This window comes from Triticum aestivum, chromosome 1B (assembly GCF_018294505.1).
Source record: "Triticum aestivum cultivar Chinese Spring chromosome 1B, IWGSC CS RefSeq v2.1, whole genome shotgun sequence".
Classification (NCBI taxonomy): Eukaryota; Viridiplantae; Streptophyta; class Magnoliopsida; order Poales; family Poaceae; genus Triticum; species Triticum aestivum.
This window is the reverse complement of record NC_057795.1, coordinates 673,512,514-673,523,328: the sequence shown is the minus strand read 5'-3', so window position 1 is coordinate 673,523,328 and position 10,815 is coordinate 673,512,514.

Sequence of the window (10,815 nt, the reverse complement as noted above, 5' to 3'; positions counted from 1 at the left end):
GCCTTTTTTTTTCTCTGTTTCGTTGCTTTTGGCTGGACGTGGCAACGCAGGGGTGGTGGACCTTTCTCATTTTGGCACATCACGTGTACACTTTCCTAAACTGTCCGGCCGCGAGATCCGGCTGCATCGCGCGCGCGCATTGTGTAGCATCGTCCAATAGAAAATAGAGCAGTATCATCATTTTAATTCGGGACTGCCTATAAGTCGGTTACCTGAAAAAACATTCGACGCTAGTCACTTTTTATATCGACCATCGGATCAACATCCAGTGGTTAGCAGCGCCTCCTCCTATTCATCTTCTTCTTCCTCCTCCCCGCGGCGGCCCCCCCCTTCTCCATGGCCTACCCAGCCCTGGCCGCCTGCCTTCGTCCCCCATGGCCGGCGGCTATCATCGCCCGCCCTCCGCTGGACCTTCTCCCACCACTGTGCTGGTCGCCACCTCGACCATCCCTCTAAGCCAAGCCCCGATGAAAAACTTCGGCGACCCTCCTGCACCCCTCCCCCCTTAAGTTTCATATACTCACTCTTGCCGGCTATCACCTGCTTACGCTCGTAGAGCTTGGCCTCACCGTGGTCGGCGCTCCACATTGTCACCGTCTTTGCCTCACGATGCGATTTGCAAAAAGTGGCTGACACCACACAAAAATTCAGGCACATGATGTTCCACAAATCCGTTTTAATTCATAGGCTACAAATTAATGTTGCTTGTGACAAAAAACACCCAAGCAGCAAAAATAATGTTTGGTACATAGGAAATATTTGGCTCACCTCTTGCAGCCACCCGCAATTCCGTGGTTCCTCTCACCTCCGTCAGCTTAGTAGTTCAAGGTTAGGCTTGTTTGGAATTGATTCCCACCGTCCCTTGCTCCATCACGGCAGCACCCGGAGCGGTGACCTTGAGGGGCATGTGGGGGTGTTTTCCGACACTCCTTTGGGGCGGCGGATTTGGTGTAATTGTTGCCGACGAAACGGTGCCGACAACATCAATGGATTTTGTTCTCCAACTTAGGCCCTGCTTCAACAGTCACAATCTTGGGGATGTGGACGAGCACCATAAAGGGTGTTTAGGAGTCAGAACAGTGGTCGTCACTTAGTTGCTTGTTAGAAAGTATGTGAACAGTCATTGCAGAAAAATAGATGGGAGAGATGATATTTGTTAACGAGGTTCACCATTATTGCTACATCTTTGGGGGCATAACTATTTGCGCTACAGATTAACGACAAGCCTATCATGTTGGGGAACGTAGCAGAAATTCAAAAATTTTCTTACGTAACACCAAGATCTATCTATGGAGAGACCAGCAACGAGTAGAAGGAGAGTGCATCTACATACCCTTGTAGATCGCTAAGCGGAAGCGTTCAAGTGAACGGGGTTGATGGAGTCGTACTCGTCGTGATTCAGATCACCGATGATCCTAGTGCCGAACGGACGGTACCTCCGCGTTCAACACACGTACAGCTCGACGATGTCTCCCACGCCTTGATCCAGCAAGGAGAGAGGGAGAGGTTGAGGAAGACTCCATCCAGCAGCAGCACAACGGCGTGGTGATGATGGAGGAGCGTGGCAATCCTGCAGGGCTTCGCCAAGCACCTACGGGAGAGGAGGAGGTGTCACGGGAGGGAGGGAGGCGCCAAGGGCTCAGGTATGGATGCCCTCCCTTCCCTCCACTATATATAGGGGCAGGGGAGAGGGGGGAGGCGCAGCCTTGCCCCCTACTCCAAGAAAGGGGTGCGGCCAAGAGGGGGGGAGGAGTCCATCCTCCCCAAGGCACCTCGGAGGTGCCTTCCCCCTCGAGGACTCTTCCCTCTAGGGTTCCCTAGGCGCATGGGCCTCTTGGGGCTGGTGCCCTTGGCCCATGTAGGCCAAGGCGCACCCCCTACAGCCCATGTGGCCCCCCGGGGCAGGTGGCCCCACCCGGTGGGCCCCCGGGACCCTTCCGGTGGTCCCGGTACAATACCGATGACCCCGAAACTTGTCCCGATGACCGAAACAGGACTTCCTATATATAAATCTTTACCTCCGGACCATTTCGGAACTCCTCGTGACGTCCGGGATCTCATCCGGGACTCCGAACAACATTCGGTTACCACATACAAGCTTCCTTTATAACCCTAGCGTCATCAAACCTTAAGTGTGTAGACCCTACGGGTTCGGGAGACATGTAGACATGACCGAGACGTTCTCCGGTCAATAACCAACAGCGGGATCTGGATACCCATGATGGCTCTCACATGTTCCACGATGATCTCATCGGATGAACCACGATGTCAAGGACTTAATCAATCCCGTATTCAATTCCCTTTGTCTATCGGTATGTTACTTGCCCGAGATTCGATCGTCGGTATCCAATACCTTGTTCAATCTCGTTTCCGGCAAGTCACTTTACTCGTTCCGTAACACATCATCCCGTGATCAACTCCTTGGTCACATTGCGCATATGATGATGTCCTACCGAGTGGGCCCAGAGATACCTCTCCGTTTACACGGAGTGACAAATCCCAGTCTCGATCCGCATAAAACAATAGATACTTTCGGAGATACCTGTAGTGCACCTTTATAGTCACCCAGTTACGTTGTGACGTTTGATACACCCAAAGCACCCTACGGTATCCAGGAGTTACACGATCTCATGGTCGAAGGAAGAGATACTTGACATTGGCAAAGCTCTAGCAAACGAACTACACGATCTTTGTGCTATGCTTAGGATTGGGTCTTGTCCATCACATCATTCTCCTAATGATGTGATCCCGTTATCAACGACATCCAATGTCCATAGCCAGGAAACCATGACTATCTGTTGATCACAACGAGCTAGTCAACTAGAGGCTCACTAGGGACATATTGTGGTCTATGTATTCACACGTGTATTACGATTTCCGGATAATACAGTTATAGCATGAATAAAAGACAATTATCATGAACAAGGAAATATAATAATAATACTTTTATTATTGCCTCTAGGGCATATTTCCAACAGTCTCCCACTTGCACTAGAGTCAATAATCTAGTTCACATCGCCATGTGATTAACACTCACAGGTCACATCGCCATGTGACTAATACCCAAGAGTTTACTAGAGTCAGTAGTCTAGTTCACATCACTATGTGATTAACACTCAATGAGTTTTATGTTTGATCATGTTGCTTGTGAGAGAGGTTTTAGTCAACGGGTCTGAGCCTTTCAGATCCGTGTGTGCTTTACAAATCTCTATGTCATCTCCTAGATGCAGCTACCACGCTCTATTTGGAGCTATTCCAAACAACTGTTCTACTTGGAGCTATTCTAAATTATTGCTCCATTATATGTATCCGGTCTCTCTACTCAGAGCTATCCGGATAGGTGTCAAGCTTGCATCGATGTAACCCTTTACGACGAACTCTTTTACCACCTCCATAATCGAGAAAAATTCCTTAGTCCACTAATTTCTAAGGATAACTTTGACCGCTGTCCTGTGATCCATTCTTGGATCACTCTTGTACCCCTTAACTGACTCATGGCAAGGCACACTTTTGGTGCGGTACACAGCATAGCATACTGTAGAGCCTACGTCTAAAGCATAGGGGACGACCTTCGTCCTTTCTCTCTTTTCTGCCGTGGTCGAGCTTTAAGTCTTAACTTCGTACCTTACAACTCAGGCAAGAACTCCTTCTTTGACTGGTCCATCTTGAACACCTTCAAGATCATGTCAAGGTATGTGCTCATTTGAAAGTATTATTAAGCATTTTGATCTATCCTTATAGATCTTGATGCTCAATGTTCAAGTAGCTTAATCCAGGCTTTCATTGAAAAACACTTTCAAAATAACCCTATATGCTTTCCAGAAATTCTACGTCATTTCTGATCAACAATATGTCAACAACATATACTCATCAGAAATTCTATAGTGCTCCCACTCACTTCTTTGGAAATACAAGTTTCTCATAAACTTTGTACAAACCCAAAATCTTTGATCATCATCAAAGCATACATTCCAACTCCGAGATGCTCACTCCAGTCCTTAGAAGGATTGCTGGAGCTTTGCATACTTATTAGCATCTTTCAGGATTGACAAAACCTTCCGGTTGTATCACATACAACCTTTCCTCAAGAAAATCGTCGAGGAAACAATGTTTTGACATCCTATCTGCAAGATTTCATAAATAATGCAGTAATCGCTAATATAATTCCAACAGACTCTTAGCATCGCTACGAGTGAGAAAATCTCATCGTAGTCAACTCCTTGAACTTGTCGGAAAACATCTTAACGACAAGTCGAGCTTTCTTAATGGTGACATTTACCATCATTGTCCGTCTTCCTTTTGAAATCCATCTGTACTCATACATGGATCCTCTCTCGGATTTTATGGCCTCAAGCCATTTATCGGAATCCGGGCCCACCATCGTTTCTCCATAGCTCGTAGGTTCATTGTTGTCTAGCAACATGACTTTCAAGACAGGATTACGTACCACTCTGAAGTAGTACGCATCCTTGTCATCCCACGAGGTTTGGTAGTGACTTGATCCGAAGTTTCATGATCAATATCATAAGCTTCCACTTCAATTGGTGTAGGTGCCACAGGAACAACTTCCTGTGCCCTGCCACACACTAGTTGAAGAGATGGTTCAATAACCTCATCAAGTCTCCACCATTCTCCCACCCAACTCTTTCGAGAGAAACTTTTCCTCGCGAAAGGACCCGATTCTAGAAACAATCCATATTGCTTTCGGATCTGAATTAGGAGGTATACCCAACTGTTTTGGGTTTCCTATGAAGATGCATTTTATCCGCTTTGGGTTCGAGCTTATCAACCTGAAACTTTTTCATATAAGCGTCGCAGCCGCAAACTTTTAAGAAACGACAACTTAGGTTTCTCTAAACCATAATTCATACGGTGTCATCTCATCGGAATTATGTGGTGCCCTATTTAAAGTGAATGTGGTTGTCTCTAATGCCTAACCCATGAACGATAGTGGTAATTCGATAAGAGACATCATGGTACGCACCATATCCAATAGGGTGCAACTATGATGTTCGGACACACCATCACACTATGGTGTTCCAGGCGGTATTAATTGTGAAACATTTTCCACAATGTCTTAATTGTGTGCCAAAACTCGTAACTCAGATATTCATCTCTATGATATTATCATAGACATTTTATCCTCTTGTCACAATGATCTTCTACTTCACTCTGAAATTACTTGAACCATTCAATAATTCAGACTTGTGTTTCATCAAGTAAATATACTCAACATTTACTCGAATCATCTATGAAGTAAGAACATAATGATATTCACTGCATGCCTCAGCACTCATTCGACTGCACACATCAAAATGTGTTACTTCCAACAAGTTGCTATCTTGTTCCATCTTACTGAAAACGAGGCTTTTCAGTCATCTTGCCCATGTGGTATGATTTGCATATCTCAAGTGATTCATAATTAAGTGAGTCCAAACGATCCATCTGCATGGAGTTTCTTCATGCGTATACACCAATAGACATGGTTCGCATGTCTCAAACTTTTCAAAAACGAGTGAGTCCAAAGATCCATCAACATGGAGCTTCTTCATGCGTTTTACACCAATATGACTTACATGGCACTGCCACAAGTAAGTGGTACTATCATTACTATCTTATATCTTTTGGCATGAAAATGTGTATCACCACGATCGAGATTCAATAAACCATTCCTATAGGTGCAAGAGCACTTATTCAGGTTTAATACTAATCTTGATGGTAGAGGGAGCGTGCGATGCTTGATTACATCAAACTTGGAAACACTTCCAACACGTATCGTCAGCTCACCTTTAGCTAGTCTCCGTTTTATTCCGTAGCTTTTATTTCGAGTTACTAACACTTAGTAACCGAACCGGTATCCAATCCCCTGGTGCTACTAGGAGTACTAGTAAAGTACACATTAACATAATGTATATCTAATATACTTCTATCGACCTTGCCAGCCTTCTCATCTACCAAGTATCTAGGGTAATTCTGCTCCAGTGGCTGTTCCCCTTATTACAGAAGCACTCAGTCTCGGGTTTGGGTTCAACCTTGGGTTTCTTCACTAGAGCAGCAGCTGATTTGCCGTTTCATGAAGTATCCCTTTGTTCCCTTGCCCTTCTTGAAACTAGTGGTTTCATCAACCATCAACAATTGATGCTCCTTCTCGATTTCTACTTTCGCGATGTCAAACAACGCGAATACCTCAAGGATCATCATCTCTATCCTTGATATGTGATAGTTCATCACGAAGCTCTAGCAGCTTGGTGGCAATGACTTTTGGAGGAACTATCACTATTTCATCTGGAAGATCAACTCCCACTTGATTCAAGTGATTGTTGCACTCAGACAATCTGAGCACAAGCTCAACAATTGAGCTTCTCTCCTTAGTTTGCAGGCTAAGAAAATCGTCGGAGGTCTTATACCTCTTGACGTGGGCACGAGCCTGAAATCTCAATTTCAGCCCTCGAAACATCTCATATGTTCCGCGATGTTTCAAAAACGTTTTTCGTGCCTCTACTTAAACCATTTAACTGAACTATCACGTAGTTATCAAAACGTGTATGTCCGATGTTCGCAACATCCACAAACGACGTTTGGGGTTCAGCACACTAAGCGGTGCATTAAGGACATAAGCTTTCTACTGATCGCATAATCGCTACTATCAACTTTCAACTATATTTTCTCTAGGAACATATCTAAACAGTAGAACTATAGCGCGAGCTACGACATAATTTGCAAAGGATCTTTTGACTATGTTCAGGATAATTAAGTTCATCTTATGAACTCCCCCTCAGATAGACATCCCTCTAGTCATCTAAGTGATTACATGATCCGAGTCAACTAGGCCGTGTCCGATCATCACGTGAGACGGACTAGTTAACGTCGGTGAACATCTTCATGTTGATCGTATCTACTATACGACTCATGCTCGACCTTTCGGTCTCCGTGTTCCGAGGCCATGTCTGCACATGCTAGGCTCGTCAAGTTAACCCTAAGTGTTTTCGCTGTGTAAAACTGTCTTACACCCGTTGTATGTGAACGTAAGAATCCATCACACCCGATCATCACGTGGTGCTTAGAAGCGACGAACTGTAGCAACGGTGCACAGTTAGGGGAGAACACTTCTTGAAATTTTGTAAGGGATCATCTTATTTACTACCGTCGTCCTAAGCAAACAAGATGCATAAACATGATAAACATCACATGCAATCAAATAGAGTAGTGACATGATATGGCCAATATCATATAGCTCCTTTGATCTTCATCTTCGGGGCTCCATGATCATCTTGTCACCGGCATGACACCATGATCTCCATCATCATGATCTCCATCATCGTGTCTTCATGAAGTTGTCACGTCAACGACTACTTCTACTTCTATGACTAACGCGTTTAGCAATAAAGTAAAGTAGTTTACATGGCGTTCTTCAATGACATGCAGGTCATACAATAAATAAAGACAACTCCTATGGCTCCTGCCGGTTGTCATACTCATCGACATGCAAGTCGTGAATCCTATTACAAGAACATGATCAATCTCATACATCACATATATCATTCATCACATCCTTTTGGCCATATCACATCACATAGCATACCCTGCAAAAACAAGTTAGACGTCCTCTAATTGTTGTTTGCATGTTTTACGTGGCTGCTATGGGTTTCTAGCAAGAACGTTTCTTACCTACGCAAAACCACAACGTGATATGCCAATTGCTATTTACCCTTCATAAGGACCCTTTTCATCGAATCCGTTCCGACTAAAGTGGGAGAGACTGGCACCCGCTAGCCACCTTATGCACCAAGTGCATGTCAATCGGTGGAACCTGTCTCACGTAAGAGTACGTGTAAGGTCGGTCCGGGCCGCTTCATCCCACAATACCGTCGAAACAAGATTGGACTAGTAACGGTAAGCATATTGAACAACATCAACGCCCACAACTATTTTGTGTTCTACTCGTGCAAAGAATCTACGCATTAGACCTAGCTCATGATGCCACTGTTGGGGAACGTAGCAGAAATTCAAAAATTTTCTTACGTAACACCAAGATCTATCTATGGAGAGACCAGCAACGAGTAGAAGGAGAGTGCATCTACATACCCTTGTAGATCGCTAAGCGGAAGCGTTCAAGTGAACGGGGTTGATGGAGTCGTACTCGTCGTGATTCAGATCACCGATGATCCTAGTGCCGAACGGACGGTACCTCCGCGTTCAACACACGTACAGCTCGACGATGTCTCCCACGCCTTGATCCAGCAAGGAGAGAGGGAGAGGTTGAGGAAGACTCCATCCAGCAGCAGCACAACGGCGTGGTGATGATGGAGGAGCGTGGCAATCCTGCAGGGCTTCGCCAAGCACCTACGGGAGAGGAGGAGGTGTCACGGGAGGGAGGGAGGCGCCAAGGGCTCAGGTATGGATGCCCTCCCTTCCCTCCACTATATATAGGGGCAGGGGAGAGGGGGGAGGCGCAGCCTTGCCCCCTACTCCAAGAAAGGGGTGCGGCCAAGAGGGGGGGAGGAGTCCATCCTCCCCAAGGCACCTCGGAGGTGCCTTCCCCCTCGAGGACTCTTCCCTCTAGGGTTCCCTAGGCGCATGGGCCTCTTGGGGCTGGTTCCCTTGGACCATGTAGGCCAAGGCGCACCCCCTACAGCCCATGTGGCCCCCCGGGGCAGGTGGCCCCACCCGGTGGGCCCCCGGGACCCTTCCGGTGGTCCCGGTACAATACCGATGACCCCGAAACTTGTCCCGATGGCCGAAACAGGACTTCCTATATATAAATCTTTACCTCCGGACCATTCCGGAACTCCTCGTGACGTCCGGGATCTCATCCGGGACTCCGAACAACATTCGGTTACCACATAGAAGCTTCCTTTATAACCCTAGCGTCATCGAACCTTAAGTGTGTAGACCCTACGGGTTCGGGAGACATGTAGACATGACCGAGACGTTCTCCGGTCAATAACCAACAGCGGGATCTGGATACCCATGATGGCTCCCACATGTTCCACGATGATCTCATCGGATGAACCACGATGTCAAGGACTTAATCAATCCCGTATTCAATTCCCTTTGTCTATCGGTATGTTACTTGCCCGAGATTCGATCGTCGGTATCCAATACCTTGTTCAATCTCGTTTTCGGCAAGTCACTTTACTCGTTCCGTAACACATCATCCCGTGATCAACTCCTTGGTCACATTGCGCATATGATGATGTCCTACCGAGTGGGCCCAGAGATACCTCTCCGTTTACACGGAGTGACAAATCCCAGTCTCGATCCGCATAAAACAATAGATACTTTCGGAGATACCTGTAGTGCACCTTTATAGTCACCTAGTTACGTTGTGACGTTTGATACACCCAAAGCACTCCTACGGTATCCAGGAGTTACACGATCTCATGGTCGAAGGAAGAGATACTTGACATTGGCAAAGCTCTAGCAAACGAACTACACGATCTTTGTGCTATGCTTAGGATTGGGTCTTGTCCATCACATCATTCTCCTAATGATGTGATCCCGTTATCAACGACATCCAATGTCCATAGCCAGGAAACCATGACTATCTGTTGATCACAACGAGCTAGTCAACTAGAGGCTCACTAGGGACATATTGTGGTCTATGTATTCACACGTGTATTACGATTTCCGGATAATACAGTTATAGCATGAATAAAATACAATTATCATGAACAAGGAAATATAATAATAATACTTTTATTATTGCCTCTAGGGCATATTTCCAACATATCAAGGCCATCAAACACATCTCAATCGTTGCGCCACGGCCTGTTCGGGCAACACTTGACCGTTCAGAGCTTGACGTCGCAGGAGAATTAGAGGAGGGAGGAGAGAACCTCGCGGGACTTCTCTACTATGAGGATTAGAGAGAACTAGAAGTAGCTCTAATGTATACCAAGTCTAAATTAGAACTAGAATAAGAGAACTAGAGGAGGCTCTAAACTTTAGAACTTGTGTATCTCCAAGGGCCAAATCCTCTAGTATATATAGGTTGAGAGAGGGGAGGGGGCGCCACCAAGGGGGAAGGACTCCTCCATCTTGCCCCGGCCTAGGGGTACCGGAGAGGAGGAGTCCTTCCCCTTCTCCAATTCGGCCCCCAAAGGGGGCACCATTCACTAATGGGCTTTATGTCCAATTATCCTTTCCCCCTATAGGTCTTTTATTATTTTCTCTAGCCTAATGACTTAAATAGATTCCAGGGGCCTCCCAATAATATTGGAGCCCTTTACAATTTATATTTAAGTCCCCCAAAATAATTTCCACCTATATATGATTTCTCGGTATTACCGGTACTCCCCGAAACACTTCCAGTAACCTTGAACGCTTTTGGTTTCTCTCAAACTATTTTATCCTAATGTTTAAACGAATGATATTCGATTGAACATTTGGTTATCATTTGCTATTTCCTTTGCTTCACGGTGTGTTACAAAACCTGAGGTGAGATATATCGGTATCCCCGTGAGTCATTCACAATTTCACATGCTCACTATACAGGTCTCCTCGTTACTGTTTTGTTCTTTCTCGTTGTCATGTTCTGGCATCCTTGTGAGCTAGTCACCTATGTCTGTCTAAACGACGATGAATGTCGTCACACTGAGAGGGATCTAAAAAATCTTTACATCGTTAGAGGAGCAAATCTCAATCTTGAACTATCTTGCCCCATGTCATACTTTTTGATAAACCTGTAAGTTGTCATTAGGATCACTGTGTTACAGATGACGAAACCCAAAGTGTATTGCCCGGTATGAAGTTACTCGATACTCCCATGGTCTAAGGAACTAGGCATACATTAAGTCTTCGTGTTATAAATTG